Source organism: Echinops telfairi, unplaced genomic scaffold, assembly GCF_000313985.2.
Source record: "Echinops telfairi isolate 266 unplaced genomic scaffold, ASM31398v2 ScPeMD7_18;HRSCAF=68, whole genome shotgun sequence".
Taxonomy (NCBI): domain Eukaryota; kingdom Metazoa; phylum Chordata; class Mammalia; order Afrosoricida; family Tenrecidae; genus Echinops; species Echinops telfairi.
In genome coordinates, this window is record NW_022103915.1 from 2,040,714 (window position 1) to 2,052,860 (window position 12,147).

Here is a 12,147-nt window from a genome sequence, read left to right on the forward strand (position 1 = left end):
CCCAGACTGTAACTCTTCGTGGAAGTCGAAAGCCTCATCTTTCTCCCAAGGAGCAGCTGCTGGTTTCAACCTGTTGACCTTGCTATATCGATGTGTACCCACAACTCCACCAGGGCTCCTCTGAAAGGCAACCCCCACCTAATTCACAATAAAAGTTTTAAAAATAAAGGAGAATCGTCACTCTTTGGCCAACCTGTCTGAGGACTTGGGTGGAAGGGTCTAAGGCTCAGAGTTGAGAGTAAGGGACCATCTCAACTTCGATATACATCTGCTGCACACGATCCCTTTAGAGGGATGAGGACGTAGGTGGGCCTGGCCCAGGCCACGGTGTTCTCCTTTGCATCCATGCACGTGGCAGTTGGTCAGTGAATAAGGACGGCCAGAGGAGATTCGATGCATTTGAATTGTGGGGCTGGAGAAGAAGTTTGAAAGTACCAATGACTGACTGCTAGAAGGACAAACGGATCTGTCGTGGAAGCAGTACTGCCAGAGTGCTCCTTAGAGGCAAGGATGGCGAGACTCGGCTTTGCAGACTTTGGACATGTTGTCGCGAGGACCAGTACCTGGGGGAAGGAAATCATCCTTGGTGTGTGGCCTGGGTTGACAAGAGAAACAAATTCATAGACACTCATATGTGCATGAGAAAGAGCTTTATATAAAAGAGCAATTGAATATTGAGAGAACATCCCAGCCCAGTCCAGAGCAAGTCCATAATTCTGATATTAGCCTATATGTCTGATACTAGTCCATAAATTCCTCTTTAGACTCATGCAGCACATGCAATGATGCCAGAAGCAGGATAATCACAGGCTAGCGGGTGGAAAGTCTGTGGATCCAGTGGTGGTGGAAGCATCTCAACGCTGGCGTGGGTCTCCACGTGGCTCCTCCAGCTTTCTGAGTGTCTCAACTGCAGGAGAGGGAAGGCAGAGAGAGTGGGTCTGGCCTCCAGTGAGCTATTTATCTCCTTCGTACCTCCAAATGAGGTCATCAAGCTGTGACCGGATTGACAGGCTGAGATTATGTAACTGCCACACTCGGTAAGCAGAGGGGCAGTGAAAAAGAGGAAGATCCTCGAGGAGATGGACTGACAGGAGATGGACTGACAGGAGATGGACTGCGACCACGGGCTCTGGCATAGGGGCCACTGTGACCGTGGTGCAGGACCGGGCAGTGTTGTTCTGCCGTGCGTGGGGTTGCTATGGGTCAGAGCTGACTCTCTGGTACCTAACAACAACAACAACAATTTCAGTGGTGTGAGGTGGGGGTGGGGGACAACATAGCCAACTTTTGTGCCCGTGTGACTCGTTGGAGCCCAGTGTGCATGGATTCCCCAATAGGTGGGAGGAGCTCAGAAGTAAACGGAAGCAGGTGCAGTCTCGGAGCCGGCCTGCCCCACGCACACTGGGTGCTCAGGCCCATTGCCATGCTATGCCATGCTACGCACTGAGGCTCAGCCGCTGCAGGTGCAGCCACAGAACTTTCTGGAGGGTCGCTAGGGAGGGTCACATCCACCATCTCCTCTATCCTGCCCCTCACCCCCCAGCCCTTGGATTGTACCCCTGCGCCCCCATCAATCCATGTTGCGGCCGGATTGGGATTGCCGATGTGGCCGGCTGCTCTGTCAGCGGTGAGGTCTCAGAGCGCGAGCAGCCTGGCAGGCCCACGACCTTCTGGTGACATTGAACCCACCCCTCACTTGCTCACTCCCTCCTGCTACTAAGGGAACGGATGAGTGGCACAATTAACCGTGCTTTCTGTAAAGCTTGCCAAGATTTCTATAGTTCTCCATGTGTCCTTGGAAAACAGCAGCCCGTGAGATACCCGGTGGTGGTGGTGGGGGGGCAGGCATCTTTCCCATTCTTTCTTGGGGAGCAAGTGGGGTTCTAGGTGTCACTAGCTCTGGCCTATGCCAGGCCCCTCTCCATCCCTCTCCCTTCCTCTTTCACCCCCGCCTCCTGGTGGGGGTGCCTCTCTGTCATGCTGTCATTTCCCTTCATCCCAAACCCTGGGGCTGGCTACCCCCTCCCAGCCCTGCCCCTGGGCATCAGCCAGGTGGTGGACCTCGGAAATTGGGCCCTGCTGTATGCAAAGGCGCAGAGGCCACAACCACCCTTCTGCAAGGACCCCGAGATTAGAGGTGCAGGCAGCAGTGGGCTGGCCTTTCCACATCTATTCTGATCCCCATCCCCTCCCCTTGACACCGACATCCAATAAGCGCATGGGATTCTGCTGGCACCCGTTACCATGGATTCAGTCCCCAGCCCGGGCTGTCCCCCCACTCCCAGCCCTGCAGGGGGACCAGATGCCCACCCCACAACACACCACCCCAGTGATCGGTTGTGGCTCCTCCGGGCTTTCACGGACTGATTGCAGAGAGTAGCTGACCAGGCCTCGCTCCCTGATCCTGTGTAGTGTGAGGCGGGGCACAGAAGGCCACCAGGCTCTGGCCCACAGGGGCTGGGCCTCAGCTCCAGGATGAGGACTGCTCCCGGGACCTGGTGCTGGCTGTCTGCTGGGCGCTGGACCCTCCCCTTGTGTGTCTGCTGGAGCCGGATTCACCAGAGTGGGCGTGGGGGTGGGGATGGGGAGCATTCCCACCCCCAGTCTGACAGCTGGTGTGGTGTATCTCTTGCCTCTCCCTGGGCCTCCTTACAGCCTGGCCGTCTCGGGGGGAAGTGGTGCCCAGAATGAGCTGGCTTGTCCCAGAAACAGACAAGGCTTCTCATGACACAGGCATGGAAGTCACCAGGGGCACCCTATCATATTCCACCAGACACGGCGGTCACCAGGGCCAGCCCCAGGGCCAGGAGAGCAGGTCAGGCTCTCCCTCTCCCTCACAGGGGAGCCTTGAAGTTCCATCACCGTCATACCAACAGGGACTGCCGGTCCTTGTCCCCCCCACCCTACTCCTCCGGGGCGTCAGAAGCATAGTCCCCACCCACTCATAGAACCAAGCCTTACACAGGGACCCCCACGGCAGACACACTCCTGCCCAAGGAGTGAAGGTGGGACCCAAATCCTCCACCACTGCAGCCCCACAAGGACAGGAACCCACAGCCCCAGTACCTGCGCCCACCGAGCCTGGTTGCTGGTGGCCCACGAGCCAAGGGACCTAGAGTCCAGCAGCACGGGCTACTGCCCGGTCCTGCAACCCCCGGCCATTGGTCTCCTCGAGCCGTGCCGCAGCCACTGTGGTTTTTCAGTGACGGCAGCCCAGGTGCTCACCTCACAGAACTGCCAGGACAGTCACACTATTGTGGCCCGTGGCATTTCCACTGTCCAAGCCGAGAGCCAGTCCTTTCTCCCTGGTCTATCGTAGCCTGAAAGTTAGAGTCCTGTCTGCAGTGGGTGGCCCTGCTGATATTTGAAATCCCGGAAGCAGAGCTTCCACCATCTCATCCACATGCAGGCCACCATATGACAGACTGACCGAGGGACAGTTGGGGGCCAGACTTCCAGCAATCGGAACCAGCAGGCCTCACACCAGAGCGCTGGGCGTGGGCACTCAAGGCCTGCTTTATGGAAGGGTGTGGGGTGCTGGTCAAGGAAGCCCCTGGCAGTGAGGGGCACAGGGCCAGATCCAGGGCCTTCCTGGATGTGGAATAAAAAGAGGCTCACGTGCAGATGTGCACGCACTGTGTCTGTGCTTGGCGGCAAGCTGTGGGTCTGCGTCCTGGGCACTCATGGGTGCAGGGAACGCAGCCCTCAGTGAGTCTGGGGACCCACCTGCTGCTGCTGCTGCAAGGACCTGCCCGGAGGGACCAACGCAGCTCTGGCACGTGGGCGAGGCCCCTGCACTCCGAGTCTTCATGCTGAGTGAGGTCTTTACAGCCTTAGAAGTCACAGACCCGACCCGGGGTTTGAAGAGGAGCCTTTGATCCCAAAGTGGACTTCCATGGGCAGAGAGCAGCAGGCGAGTCATCCCTCCCTCCCGGGGGGCTGGGCTGTTTGAGCCTCAGCAGGTTCTGAGATTCACCCTGCAGAGCCTCGCCTGTGCTCGTGTGTCAGTTGGGTGAAGGGTCCCAGGTGCACTCAGAGGTCACCTGACCTCTGCAGGATGCAGGCCAAGCGGGTGCCCGTGTGCTGGGCGCCTCTGTCCTGCTGACCAGCCTGATGAGTGAGGCTTTTGCTCTTAGGTCGGGCCTAGCGGCTTTGGGGTTTGCTTCCTGTATTTGGGGGAGGGAGCAAGTCTGCAGGGGAAACAGTTTTTTTTTTTCCATTCAGCAATTCGGACGCCTTTTGTTTCCTATTGTGAAGCGCCACTCCCTCTTCACTTCCCAAGTTCTCCCAAGTCTCCCCTTCCTGCCTGCGGGCCTGTTCCTCGGGCCACACTGCCCCTTGGCCGCATACGTCTGATGGCCCTAAAGTGAGGGAGGGCTGGGTAGCTAGCTGCACCAGCGTTTCCACCTCCAGATTCCCTCTTAACTGAGTCCGTCCCAAGGTCAAGGCCATGACCTTTCAGAAGCAGGTCCCAGGCCTTTCTTGCCAGCACCCCTGGGTGAGTCTGACCCCTGACCTGTTGGCTGGTCGTTCAACACCACAGCCTGTTTGCCCCTCCTGGGACTCCTAAACCCCGAGAGAGAGAGAAGTACAAAGGACTTCTGACCCGAGCCACAGACAGAAAGAAACCCCACAGCTGACTAGCCCGAAGGTGGACCATCCCCACCTGCCGTCGTGGCCTGGAAGAAAGGCCTGCTGACCCAGGGGAGCCTGTGGAAAGAGGCCAGTGCTTCAGGAGGCTGCCTGCACTGTGTGGCCTCAAAGGACGGGTGGCTGAGTTCTCCCTGCCCAGCCTGTTCCTACATTACCACCACGACGCCATCCATTGGCCCCCAACTACCCCCATACTTACTCTGCAGGGCCCTGCTCACTGACCCCACCTCCCCATACCGACCCTGCAGGACCCTGTTGACTGACACCCCCTTCCCATACCTACCCTGCAGGACCCTGTTGACTGACACCCCCTCCCCATACCTACCCTGCAGGACCCTGCTCGCTAACCACCACCCCATACCTACTCCAGACCCTGCTCACTAACCCCTCCTCATACCTACCCTGCAGGACCCTGCACACTAACCCCTCCCCATACCTACCCTGCAGGACCCTGCTCACTGATGCCCCCCTCCCCATACCTACCCTGCAGGACCCTGCTCACTGAGGCGTGTGCACCTGGGTCCTAGTTATGGTTGGGCCCTCAGGTCACAGCCTGGCTCTGAGCTCTGCACCTTGCTGGGCTAAGGGAGCTGCTGTCCTTCTCGCGGTCCGTGGCCCCAGCTGCCCACAGGCTGTAGGTGGAGCAAGGCAACCTGGCACTGCTGGTGACGATGTGCAGGAGAAAGGGGGAATGCATCCTCCATGCCGGGACTATATTTGGCAATAATTCTCTCCAATTCTCCTGCGCTAAAAGGATTGTGTTGTGCTTGGAGCCTTTAAGTGTTCACAATAATGCTTATAGATAGTGCCTTTTGTCCTGGGATCTTGGAGCGACCCTGAAATCAAAACATGATGAGTTGGATGCTTGCAGAAATAAAAGGAACGATTTGCTTTTGTTTTTGAAACAGCATTCCTTCCTGCAGCCCCAGGAATTGCTTAATTCGGCCCTTCTAGCTTTAGCCTTTGTGACTCCCACATAATGACTGGGTGGGGCTATGCAAATGAAGCACTGGTGACCCACCAAGGGGATTGTACAACCTAGAGCAAATGCAAATAAGGTGCATGGAACCTTTTGGGGGTGGGGCCATGCAAATAAGGTGTATGGATCCCTAAAAGGAGGGGATTAGTCAGTTTTGCCATCTCACTAGACAGAGCTAGAGGAAGAGAGAAAAAGAGGATGTATAGGCTTGGCTTTGTGAGGTGGGGCCTAACTGCTGGAACTCCTGGAGTCAGGCATGAGACATTGTGTGTGTGTGTAGGGGTGTGTGTGTGTGTCTTGTTGACCCTCAGAGTTCAGAGCTGTGGCATTTGCCCAACAAGGTCTCTCCCTCACAGGGCTCTGTGGCAGAGGGCTTGACGAAGCACTGCTGACCAAGCAATTGCATCTTGAATTGTTCTTGGTACTTGCAAGTTGACCCTAATCCCCCGTTGTACCATTAAAGACAAAAACAAAAACAAAACTAAACTCACTGCCATTGATGTCAACTCCTAATAACTCTACAGGACAGGTAGAACTGCCTCTGTGAGATTCTGAGACTCACTCTTTATAGGAGCAGAAAGCCCCATCTTTCTCCCATGGAGCTGATGGTTTTGAAGCGCTGACCTTGCAGTTAGCAGTCCAATGCACAACCACGACTCCCCTGATAGACCCTTACCTGTAAGTGTGGTCTCTGAGTTCCAGGAGAACCTGCTGCAAATAGCTGATCCCAGAGGCAGGAGAGAGAGGACTGAGGGGAGAGGGAGGAGTCCGTGTCAGAGGTCACGAGTGGTCCAGCAGTTTGGAGGTGGCTAGTTGAGACATCTTTAAGCTCTACCTGAGGGGAACCCATTTTGTGTGTTTCCTTCTAAAACAGAGTCTTCCTTTACTTCCTCTCTCAGTTTGCAACCTGGCTGGGGGACATGAACATGTGTGTGCATTCGATCTGAGTCTAGGGCTGTCATTGTTCCTGTTGGTGGGTGCTGTGTGGTCTGCTGCGACTCACAGCGCCCCAGGTATGAACAGAGTGAAACACCACCTGGTCCTGAGCCCTCCACATGGGTGCGAACGTTGGACACCGAACGAAGAAGACCAAGGAAGGATGGATGCCCTGGAACTGCGGTGCTGGAGAAGAATCCTGAAAGAACCACGGACTGCTGAAAGGGCAGACGGCCCTGTCTTAGAAGGAGTAGGCCAAGAGTGCTCCTTAGAGACAATGATGGTGAGACAGCATCTTACACACTTTGAACGTGTTGTCAGGACATCGTGTGTGATAGTGTGGGGCCAGTGAAGGAGAGGGACTGACCCCGCGGAACAGCCGCGGGCTCAGGGCTATTCAACTGTGAATGGAGCAGAAGGTCTCTGTGAGTCAGAGCCGACGGGCAGGCACCTAACAGCAACAAACAACTGCTGCTTTCCCCAGCGCAATGCATCTTCTGATCTCTTGGGTGCTGCTCCTGGGAGCCTTAATTGTGGGTCCAAGTAAGACAAAGCCCTTGACGACGTCAACCTGTCCTCCACTTATCAGATGTTATGACGTACTAGCCCAGAGGTGGGGGTTTTGGTCTTCCTGACATTGAGTTGTGATCCCCACTGAAGGCCGCCATCCATGATGACGCAATCATCAGCAAGCACGTCAATTCCGCCTCACGCTCAACAAGCAAGGCGGTTTTATCTGCAGATCAAGGTTGTTGAGAAGCCCTCTTCCAATCCTAGTGCCACATTCTGCTTCATATAATTTAGCTTCTCTGATGAGTTGTTGAGCAGATTGAGTAAGTATTGGCAAGAGGATACAACCCAGTCGCACACCGATCCTACTTTGAACCATGCAGTATTCCTTTGTTCCATTTGTACGACTGCCTCTTGATCCAGGTATCCATGAAGTTCTCATTAGCACAATCAAGTGTTTTGGAATTCCCATTCTTTTCAACGTTATTCATAGTTTGTTTTTTTATGATCCACATGGCCCATAAACAGAGCGGCAATAACACAAGGACGCATCATTCTGGGATTCTCTGCTCTGAGCCAACATCCATCCAGCATCAGCGATGAGAGCATGTTCTCGTCTGAAACCAGCCTTGGCTTCCGGCAGTTCTCGCTTGTGCTGCAACTGTTGGACGATCTTCAGAAATTTTACTTGCATGTGATGTTAATAATACTGTTTTATAATTTGAACATTCTGTAGGGCACGTTTCTTTGGAACGGGCACAAAAATGGGTCTTTTCCAGTCCATTGGCCAAGTAGCCGTCTTCCAAATGTCCTGGCATGGATGAGTGCTTCCAGTGCTTCGTCAGCTTGTGGAAACATTTCAATTGGTGTCCATCCATTCCTGGAGCCTTGTGTTTTGGCTAATGCTTTCAGGGCAGCGTGAACTTCTTTCTTCAGCACCACTGGTTCTTGCTCATGTGCCACCTCCCCAAATGGTGGACCGTCAACGATTTCTTTTTTGTACAGCGGCTCTATGTATTCTTTACATCATCTCTTGGTGATTCCTGAATCATTCAATAAGTTGCCCATTGAATATTTCAATATTGCAATTTGAGGCTTGAATTTTTCCTTGCGTTCATTCTGCTTCAGAGATGTTGAACATCTTCTTCCTTTTGGTTTTCTAACTCTAGACCTTTGCACATTTCATTATAATATTTGGCTTTCTCTTCTCGAGCTGCCCTTGGGAACTTTCTATTCAGCTCTTTGACTTTGTCTTTTCTTCCATTTGCTTTAGCCTACTCGATGATTAAGAGAAAACTTCAGAGTCTCTTCTGACATCCATGTTATCTTTTCTTTATGTCTCTTTAATGACCTTTTGCTTTCTTCATGCATGATGGTCTTGTCCTCCCACAGCTCATCCGGTCTTCTGTCATTAGTGATCAATGAGTCAAATGTGTTCTTGAGATGTTTTAGAAATTTGGGTGGGATAGATTCAAGGTTCTATTTTGTCTCCTGTGGAATTAATTTCGTGTTCTTTAGCTTCAACCTGAACTTGCATAGGAGCAGTGGATGGTCTGTTCCACTGTCGGCCCCTGGCCTGGTTTTAGCTGCGGATACTGAGCTTCTCCATCGTCCTTCCCACAGATGCAGCCAATTTGATTTCTGTGTGTTCCACCTGGAGAAATCCATGTGTATAGTTGCCTTTTGTGTTGCTGAAAAAAGGATTTGCTACGAACAAGTCGATGGTTTTGCAAAATTCTGTCATGCGATTTCCAGCTTCGTTTCTGTTTTCCAACTACGTTCCTTCTTGTTTGCTTCCAACTTCTGCATTCCAATTGCCAATAGTGATCAATACATCTTGATTGCATGTCTGATCAGTTTCAAACTGATGACATTGGTAGAATTCTTCAATCTCTCCCTTACTAACTTTTATTAGTGATGCACAAGTTTGAATACTCGTATTGATTAGATTTCCTCAAAGGTGGACAGATAGTGCAGTCACCTAGCTTAATATGAGAAACTCCATCTTTAACCCCTGCTAGCGCTTATCCCTCCTTCTCCTCTTCCCTCTCCCTGCTCTCCCAACAAGACCCTGCTTGACTCCTCTGAGCCATCTCTAAACTCTGTCTGCCCAGTTAGCAAGAAATGTACACGGTCTTGTAAGACCTTGGATTAGCACCTGCAGCTGTGCTGTGCCCCCCAACCTGTGACCCTGACAACCTGATAGGAGTGTAATGGCTAGAATATCCCTCCCCTTGAGCCAGCTCCCTATTTGGAACTATAAAAAGTTTGGAATTTCTGTGTTCTGGATCAAGAGATTCCCAGGAGGTACCCTACTCTTGGTCCAGCTGTTGGATACAGGTTTTCATTATTAATATAGTAGTGTGGTTGATCTTGCCCGTTTACAACAGAGAAAATCCTATCACAGACAGCATTGTACTTCTTGATTGATTTTGCAATGTCTTTTTTGACAATGAATTGCAATGCCAGTCCTTTTGGTTGGGTTATTCCCGGCATCGTAAATCATACGATCTTCTGATTAAAAATGGCCAATGCCGGTACATTTCAGTACTCCGATGCCCAGGTTGTTCATATTTATGTGTTCCACTTCATTGTTACGACTTCCAATTTTCCTGGATTCATACTTTTCACACCTCACGTTCCAATCATTAGCAGGTTTTTGCAGCTGTTACTGTGAGTCATGCCCCGGGAGCAAATGAAGATGCTTCATGTCCCCGTGGTCGGCTCCACTCCAAGAAATTGGCTCTCATCAGTCAAATTTGGAGTGCCAAATCTCTGGCATTATCGCCAACAAAGTTCTGCTTCCATTCCTTCGGCCTTCAGTGTCTGGCAATGTTTCGAAGCTGGACTTTGGTGAGCTCAAATGGACTGGTGTTGGTGCTTTGGATTGGACAACCATGTGGTTGACCGTGCCAGGGATGACAAAAATGATGGGGAACTGCATCCCATTCGTAAAATGTTAAAGTTGTAGAGGATTTCCTTGTATTTGGACACACGTGAGATGCTCATGTAAGCAGCAGTGGAGAAATTCAGCCTTGGAAACCCTAGGGAGGAGTTTGACTGTGTCTTCTAGGGTCGCTGTGAGCCAGAACCAACTTCACTGTGGTGGAGAGAATTACACAAGGTCACTCTGCTGCACAAAGCCTCTTCAAAGTGTTGAGAACAAGGATGTAAAGTGCACCTGATGCAAGCCAGCAGTTCTAAACCACCAGGCCCTCTGAGCGAGAAAGAAGGGGCTTTCTACTCCTGTAGAGTTACGGTCTCGGAAACTCACAGGGGGCAGTTCTACCCTGTCCTACAGGTCGCTAGGAGTCGCACCGCCTTGATGGCAGTGAGTTTGATGTGTCTGGTCCTGTGTGCATGCCCCACTCAGGACTCCTTCTGCAGTCCTGTCTCCACCGAGATGAATTGCCCTGACACTCATCATGGTTTTGTGAGGATTCCCTTTGTTGCCTCCCACCTATAATTAGGCTCATACTAATCCCCACCTCTGTGTTATAGACATGCTAATGAGTTCCCTCCTTCTGCGATAAATTATTTTTGTCCATACATGCTAATGAGTTCCTTCCTTCTGCGATAAATTATTTTTGTCCCGGTCAAGCTTAATAAACAGGATCTCTAAAGGATGTGCTTGGATTAGGGGTCTTTTGCCCTCTAAAACAATTTGTTATGGTTGACAGATAGGTCATACATTGTTGCAGTGAGAGGCGAACTGCGCTCACAACTGTTCGTGCCCTGCCGGCCCAGGTCTTTGAGCCTCTTCTTTCTCTCGGATGCTGTGCCTAACATGATGTCACTTTCCAGACCCAGCCCCTCTTGTACATAGAGCCATCCTCGTGCCTAAGGGGTATTCCCGTGGTCCTTCTTCTAAGCTAGTAATGGATCCATTACTATTGGCTCACCTCCACAGATTACATGAGTTTCGTCTTTGCGTTGTACACATTGTATTGGCTATGACAAAATAGCAAGTATCTTCCATTATAGGAAGCAGAATAACGCCAAGGTCCTTAAAATGTGTCACTCATTCGTCCCTCCACCAGCCCCACCCCCTGGCAACCCTTGACCTTTTTACAATCCTAGAGGGCAGAGAACTGCTCCTTAGGGTTTCTTGAGACTGAGCATTTTCACAGAAGGGGTCTGCTGACCTTTCAGACAAGTCCATTGTGCCACCAGGGCTCCTGTCCAGATGCCACACCCACTGACTTTGAGTCGACTTTGACCAGCGCTGGCCTGCAGGCTCTCCAAGGCTGTCGTGGTCGTGGAGCAGACTGCCACGTCTTCCGTGGAGCATCTGGCGGGTTCCAATCACTCAACTCACTTCTACTACTGCGCTACCAGGATGCTTTTCAATAACACTGCTACTGGTTACTATTTATTGAGCACCTACTGCGAGCAAATTAGGTGATCTCACGTCAACCTTACAGAAACAGGAAATGCCCTCCGAGGTGAAGTGGCTGCCTTTAGGAGGTTCCCTCTGCTACTCCTTTTAGGAGGTGGGGTTTGCACCCCAGTCTGTCTGCTCCCTGAGTCAAGCTGGGGATAGGGTAGGCGTCACAGGGTGGGAGAAACAGGAGGTTGGAAGACCCCCCCGGCAGTGAGAACTTTCACATCCAACCTTTGCTAGCACATCTATTCAGTACGGCAGGTTACTACCGAACACTGGTCGCATTTATTACCATTTACAACACCTTGGTAGATCAGGACAGAATCAAAATGGGACCCATAAATAAACTACATTTCCCAGAAGCCCACGGGACCTCCCTTCGCCGCTCAGAGAGGACAATTCCCAGCATGCAGCGGGGGCGCCGGACGCAGCTCCCGGCATTCCGGGGGCCGGCGGGAGAAGCGAGGCTCCGCCCCCTGCGCTGTCTTCCCGCCCCGCCCCCAACTCCCTCAGAGCCAATGAGAAGGCGCCATACTGCGGAGTGTGACAGGCCGGCGGCGCCTTGGGGTTGCAGTCGGCTCGAGCGGCGGGAAGTTCGTACTGGGCGGAAGGTGGAGTCTGCGTCCTCGGTAAAGGCCGCAGCGGGGGCGCGGGGGCGCGGGGTCGGGGCGTGGGGCCAGGGAGC

General features: G+C 52.5%; 1 protein-coding gene across 2 annotated transcripts in view; it reads left to right on the top strand.

Annotated features, from left to right (window-relative positions):
* The first annotated feature begins 12,023 nt into the window (after window positions 1-12,023).
* The window catches only part of VRK1 (VRK serine/threonine kinase 1), a 44,539-nt gene continuing 44,415 nt past the window's right edge, over window positions 12,024-12,147 (top strand). The window contains exon 1 of one of the 2 annotated variants that reach the window (XM_045288205.1): window positions 12,024-12,091. The gene's annotated coding sequence lies outside the window, so the exon portion shown is untranslated. The remainder of the gene's footprint in view (window positions 12,092-12,147) is intronic. The other variant, XM_045288206.1, reaches the window with a different exon arrangement.